This window comes from Amphiura filiformis, chromosome 7 (assembly GCF_039555335.1).
Source record: "Amphiura filiformis chromosome 7, Afil_fr2py, whole genome shotgun sequence".
Classification (NCBI taxonomy): domain Eukaryota; kingdom Metazoa; phylum Echinodermata; class Ophiuroidea; order Amphilepidida; family Amphiuridae; genus Amphiura; species Amphiura filiformis.
This window is the reverse complement of record NC_092634.1, coordinates 7,001,930-7,009,328: the sequence shown is the minus strand read 5'-3', so window position 1 is coordinate 7,009,328 and position 7,399 is coordinate 7,001,930. Positions and strand designations below refer to the sequence as shown.

At 33.2% G+C, this 7,399-nt stretch overlaps 1 long non-coding RNA gene across 1 annotated transcript; it reads right to left on the bottom strand.

Annotated features, from left to right (window-relative positions):
* Nucleotides 1–919: 919 nt before the first annotated feature.
* On the bottom strand, nt 920–7,322 carry LOC140156688 (uncharacterized). The gene is made up of 5 exons (XR_011859579.1): nt 7,227–7,322; nt 5,620–5,718; nt 1,843–1,941; nt 1,586–1,688; nt 920–1,029 (listed from the first exon to the last, which is right to left on the bottom strand). It is a non-coding gene; the product is annotated as an uncharacterized lncRNA (long non-coding RNA).
* Between the last annotated feature and the right edge of the window lie 77 nt (nt 7,323–7,399).

The window sequence follows — 7,399 nt, the reverse complement described above, 5'->3', positions numbered from 1 at the left end:
GTCAGAACTTTCAATAATCAATACGTGATCATCATGACACGATTGGTATCATTGAAAAGATGATTTATCTCCCTATATTTTGATACCAAAGTTAACGGGATACAATAACTTCACAGAAAGATTGTGAGTCACAAATGTGCTTTTTTTGTTACTTTTGTTATTAAAAACACAATTTTTTACATTTATATTTTATAACATATTTCAAAAAATATTCGACATTTTTATTTTTCCAGAAAATTGACTTATATTCAAATATGTTAAACTTTCGGTGATATTATCTTGTATAAAAGTAGCGTTTTACTGTGTCAAAGATTGAAAATATGTTCGTCACAAAATACGCAGTACTTTGAATGTAACGGTCGAAAACAAACCTTTTGCTGACCTTGAAATGACCTCCTAAATTATATCAAATATATTAATTACCTTAGCATTAACTTTTGATGTTTGCAAACATTTGTGGTGGTCGACTTACATTTCTTGTAACTTATTGGTATAAAGATGTTGGTCATGTTTTGTATGACTGGAAACTACAAATTCCAATTTCAAATACAAACTCCTTTCATTTTACTGCAGCTTAAATACGAGGTTAAGGCTGCTGTATCTTCATAACTGATGAAAATGCAAATATAATTCTTTTCATTGAATACAGACATTCTCCCTGAACAATATATGCTGTATGATGGGTACATTAAATTTTATCTGGGTTTTGGTGCATTTCAGTTATAAAGTGGGACAAGTAACATTTCCTGGGGTGCAAAGCTATGGTGTTGTTTATGATATGGTTTCACTCTTGAAGGCATGCAAACAACAACAAATGTCACTATAAAAAACAAAATCTATTATCAATCGGCCCATTATAATTATGGTGCTTCAATTTTTGAAGGTTGCAGTAATGTTTAAATGCTTGTTCAATTTATTGGTAATGATGAGTAGCGTCAATTGCCGCTTGTAGTATTTGCTTCAGATAATCAATTGTGTGTTGAGGCAAAGAGCGTGAAGTATGTCCCACCACATCAATAGGCCTTTTCCCTTCCTGCAACGGAAAATACAACAGCATTATTTCTTACAGGCATTCATCTTCTACATGTATATGTGAACGATCACTTATATCAATAATGGTTACTTGTGGATGTCGACATACACCGCCATTCGTTAGCACAACCAGCCCATTTTTTTTAATCCATTCACAAATCATGTAATAAGTTAATAAAATGGGATTTATATTGGATAAAAGATACTTGCCTTGTGCAGCAGTGGGCAATAATCAGTAAGGTTATTCATAAAGAGTTTGGATTTTAAACAAAAAATAGGCTAAATAATATCATTCATTAGTGCTTAACATATTGCTTTGTACATCTGCACCAGCTTGCAGTAACACTTCACATGCTTCTTTATGTCCATTATAGGCAGCTTTATGAAGTGAGGTATTCTCAACCAATGATACCATGAAAACATACAGCTTGTAAACAAAATAACACCCACACAATATCTCATAGGGAATTTAATTGTTACTTGATCAATGTAAGCTAAATAGTATACTTTCATAGTGCATAACATATTGTATTTAGGGTTATAGGTGATATACATGCCTTGGTTTTGCTTTGTACATCTGCACCAGCTTTCAGTAACACTTCACATGCTTCTTTATGTCCATTATAGGCAGCACAGTGAAGTGGGGTACTCTCATCCTATACAATGAAAACATACAGCCTGTGAATAAACTAACACACAACACACAATAACTAATAGGGAATGTAATTATTGCTTGATGAATGTAAGCTAAATAATGTTATTACATAGTACTTAACATATTGCATTAAGGGTTATATGTGATATACGTGCCTTGGTTTTGCTTTGTACATCTGCACCAGCTTTCAGTAACACTTCACATGCTTCTTTATGTCCATTCCAGGCAGCGTTATGAAGTGGAGTGTTCTCATTCTAATTATGATACAATGAAAACATACAGCTTGTAAATAAACTAACACACAATAACTCATAGGGAATGTAATTGTTGCTTGATGAATTTAAGCTAAATAATATAATTTCATAGTTCAAAACATATTGTATTAAGGGTTATATGTGATATACATGCCTTGGTTTTGTTTTGTACATCTGCACCAGCATTCAGTAACACTTCACATGCTTCTTTATGTCCATTTTCCCAGTTAAAACATAGTGCTTGGAAATACATGCTGGTGTTCAAATTAGGCGTGAAACTGTGTCTTTTAGTGTAAGATTTTTGATTTTTAAAGATCTTAGCTTCGCCCACGAGCTTTTTTCAGAATTAATTTTTTAGCGTTTCAAACTAATATAGTTTGCTTTGTGAAGTGGGGTACTCTCATTCTATGATACAATGAAAACATACAGCTTGTAAATAAACTAACACACAACACACGATAACTCATAGGGGTTGTAATTGTTACTTGATGAATGTAAGCTAAATAATATAATTTCTTAGTGCATAACATATTGTATTAAGGGTTATAGGTTATATACATGCCTTGTTTTTGTTATGTACATCTTTCAGTAACACTTCGCATGCGTCTTTATGTTCACTATAGGCAGCGAAAACACAGTGAAAACATACCGCTTGTAAAAAAACTAACATATAATAACTCACAGGGAATGTAATTATTGCCTGATGAATGTAAGCTAAATAAGAAAGAAAGAACATGCCATGTCTTTGTCGTGTCCAATTAATTTTTAGCGTTTCAAACTAATATAGTTTGCTAAAGAAAGATATTTCCCACCTCTGTAAGGCACATCGTGTGGGTTTATATATTATTGTTTTGTCAGAATTTCCGTTTTGATTTCATCCTTTTTTACTTCATACTCGAAATAATCGATATTTCCATTGTTGTCATCCAGGTCCTTTTTGCATTGAAAGAAGGATTACTCAACCAGCGATTTGGTAGCCCAAATCTCCAATTGGGTGCTCTGGTAAAGTTAAATATTATTTACATTTCTGGGGTCAACGAAACACGTTAATTACGTAAAACTACCGCTTTGAAAAAAATAATAATAAACATCACTCACGTGATGAAAGATCCTTGCCTGACATCGTGTTTGGGTCAAGTGTCATGCCTGGGAACTTCTTTGCCATGTTGAAGTTCTGGCAACACTGTAGCTTTTCACAATCTTCTTACGGTATCCCAGGGAAATCGATTCACAATGCTACTAGCCTCGGATTTCACGCGTTGATTTAGAAAGTTGGGAAAATCCTTCATTAGCGAACTATATTACTAAAAGATTGATAAAAAAAAAGCTCGCGGGCCAAGTTGAAGCCTATAAATATCGAAAATCTTACACTAAATGATTTCACGCATAAGTTTAACACCATGATTTGAAAAAATGAAACTTATTGCTTTTCATTTGGCCGAAAAAATTAATTTTACATTGAAAAGGTGTAACTCAAAATTTTCCTCATTTCAACACGAAATTCGATTGTTTGTATTGCCTCATTAAATGACTGAGTGAGCCTTTTACAACAATAGCCATCGGTCATGTCGGTTGACCACCGTTCTGAATGAATAACTCATAGGGAATGTTATCATTGCTTGATGAATGTAAGCTAAATAATATCATTTCATAGTGCTTTAACATACAGCTTGTAAATAAATTAACACACAATAAATCATAGGTAGTGTGATTGTTGTTTGATGAATGTGAGCTAAATAATATAATACCACAGTGCTTAACATAATGTAAAGTCTGCAACTTTATGACCTTTCGTGCAAGCACTATTGACCGATGTGGTTCGAGTCCCATTGGTGGTCTTTTTTTTTTTTAAAGTATATTCAATTGTTGTTTTCTTTTTTCTTTTCTTGTTTTTTTTCTCATCGCAAAAGCGTATTTTAATATAAATAATATTCAGAAATGAGTTTTTTCAAATTTTTACATCATAATCTTTCTGATTCGCTCGGATGTGCCTATACTCAGCAAACACAAGTTTTAGAGAAAACATAAATTTTACACGTTAGGTTATATCATAAAGGATACAAAACGTTTTAATAACATTCAAAAAAACATTTTGGAAAACATGCTGCAAAACATTGTGATATTGTACGAAAAATGCATTTGTAGTGTTTTTGAGTTATGAGACAAAACTCAGTATCATACAGAAGAGGGCCATAATTACAAAACTTGTGTCATTTAGGAGGTGTTGTCAGTGACCACTCCCTAAATAAGTCAATATTTTGATCAACAATTTGATTATGATTCAAAAGCATATTATCTATTCTCTAATCGTTTGCAATATGAAGCTCATACAACATTCTACTTTTGAGTTATGGACAAAAACGACATTTTAGAGCAGTTTAGAGCCATAATTATGAAACGTGTGTAATTTAGCATATGGGGTGTTTTCAGTGACCACTCCCTAAATAAACCAAATTCTTTATCAACAATTTTATTATGATTGCAAAGCATATAATCCCCTCTCAAATCGTGTGCAATATGAAGCTCATACAACATTCTGTTTTTGAGTTATGGGCAAAAACGACATTTTAGAGCCATAATTATGAAACCTGTGTAATTTAGCATATGGGGTGTTTTCGGTGACCACTCCCTAAATAAACCAAATTCTTTATCAACAATTTTATTATGATTGCAAAAAGTATATAATCCACTCTCAAATCGTGTGCAATTTGAAGCTCATACGACATTCCGTTTTTGAGTTATGAGACAAAAACGAAATTTAGATGAAATATTTTGCAATCGTTAGAGACAATCAACGAAAAAAGTCCTTGGAACGCTTGGCACACTCTATCGAAATTCCGTGCAGAATTTCTTATGTTCATGGAAATGACCTATACTGTGTTTGGGAAGAAACATGACATCTACAACAATGATTTACCCTTCCCCTCTCCCCATCAAGCAATGTTGGAACACATTGGGGAACCGCTTAAGACATTGGCATTTCTCAACATTGCACGGGGGAAAGGGGGTGACAGTTTTCCGTTATTTACACGCAAGCGTTCCAAGACTTTTTTCGTTGATTGTCTCTACCGAATGCAAAATATTTCATCTAAATTTCGTTTTTGTCTCATAACTCAAAAACGGAATGTCGTATGAGCTTCAAATTGCACACGATTTGAGAGTGGATTATATGCTTTGTAATCATAATAAAATTGTTGATAAAGAATTTGGTTTATTTAGGGAGTGGTCATTGGAAACACCCCCTATGCTAAATTACTCACGTTTCTTAATCATGGCTCTAAAATGTCGTTTTTGTCCATAACTCAAAACCAGAATGTTGTATGAGTTTCATATTGCACCAGATTTGAGAGTAGATAATATCCTTTTGAATCATAATAAAATTGTTGAGAAAAATGTTGGGTTATTCAGGGAGTGGTCACTGAAAATACCTCCTATGCTAAATTACACAAGTTTCGTAATTATGCCCTCTACTGTTTAATCTGTAAAAGCACTACTGTGTTGTTAATATTGAACGACATTTGACGAATTGGGTATCAAAATGCGTGTAAATCAATCATCCTTCTCTCTATGTTGAAATATTGTGAAAACAATTATTAGTTCTGAATCTATATGCGTATTTATAACAGCTGAGTTACTTTTTGCGCAGACTTTATTTAGGGTTATATGTGATATACATGCCTTGTCTTTGTTATGTACATCTGCACCAGCTTTCAGTAACACATCACATGCTTCTTTATGTCCATTACAGGAGGCGTTGTGAAGTGGGGTCCTCTTATACTATGACACAATAAAAACATACAGCTTGTAAATAAACTACTGTCTGTCCAATTAGCTTAGATTCTTGTTTTTTTAAAGATATTTGAAAAAATATAAAATTGTGGTCAAAGTCATCAAATAAAAGTGTTAGCACAGCCTTAGACCCAACGTGTTTTATACTTTTCAAAGTTCCAAAGTTCAATTTGAAACCCCATTTCTTTTCAATTTTGCCTCATTTTAGGTAGTTACTTGGGTCCACCAATCGGGTTCGCAACCTTTCCACAAATCGAGTGGGACGGTCCATTCTCAACTTAGGCATAGACACTATCGAAATTAACAAACACAAATCTTCCCACAAGAGACCTATAATACAATAAAAGTTCAAAACAGGTGATAGGTATGAATGGCTCTGACACTTAGAACTGCCATTTCAATTGTTATACCGTTCCGGTTATTGGATACCTTTAGGTGATGATGGTCCACCGGTTTTTGTTGCACGAAGTTAGGTGAAGCTCCGTGAAGATGCGCGATTACGACTACGCATAGCATTATTCCGAGCATTATTTTTTCCTAAACAATGATATTAAAATTATGGATTTCGCTCTTATTTCAACTGGTTTCATCGATACAATCACGTTAAATTGAGTTTTGTTTAATATCATCATTCGATGCTTCCCAAGAATATCAGTATTCACTTGAAATTTTCAGATACAGTGACTTTACAAGAATTGTTTTAAATAATATTTTCTTGTACAAAGGTTCTTTTGTTTCCAAATACCTTTCGCATAGTTTGTATTCAACAAACATAAACGAAATAACAAATTGGAAATAAATGTGTAGTTTTACAATAGGCCTAATCAGTCAATCAATCAATCAATCAATCAATCAATCAATCAATCAATCAATCAATCAATCAATCAATCAATCAATTAATCAATCAATAATACGCAAGGAATGTATTTATATTTATATAAGCTTGGCCTATGTGCTCTGAAAATCTTAGTTCATCTTCACATTTTATAATAAGGTTGAACAATTTTCAACAGTGAGCTTTCAACACGAATTTACTGGCAATACTTCCCCGGGAATACTTCCTCATGCGGTTGGTCGATTAAATACTATCTCAGCGCATCTAATTATTATGACATCCGTCCCCTTTGCACTAAATGGATTGATTCAAAAAAGTTTATGGTACCCGACGTTCTACAGCTTTTTATAAAAAAATATCGCGGGAAAAGAGCAAAATTGAAAAAAAATGGGGTTTCAAATTGAACTTAGGAATTTGAAAAGTATAAATCACGTTGAGTCCAATGCTGTGCTAACACTTTTCTGTGATGACTTTCACCACAATTTTTTATTTTTTCAAATATATTAAAAAAACAAAAATCTAAGCTAATTGAACAGACAGTAACATACAATAACTCATAGGGAATGTAATTCATGAATTGTTACTTGCTGATTGTAAGCAAAATTATATAATTCCATAATGCTTAACATATTGCATTTAGGGTTATATATGATATACATGCCTCGTCTTTGTCGTGTACATCTGCGCCAGCTTTCAGCAACACTTCACATGCTTCTTTATGTCCATACCAGGCAGCGTCGTGAAGTGGGGGTCCTCTCATTCTATGATACAATGAAAACATACAGCTTGTAAATAAACTAACACACAATAACTCATAGGGAATGTTATTGTTGC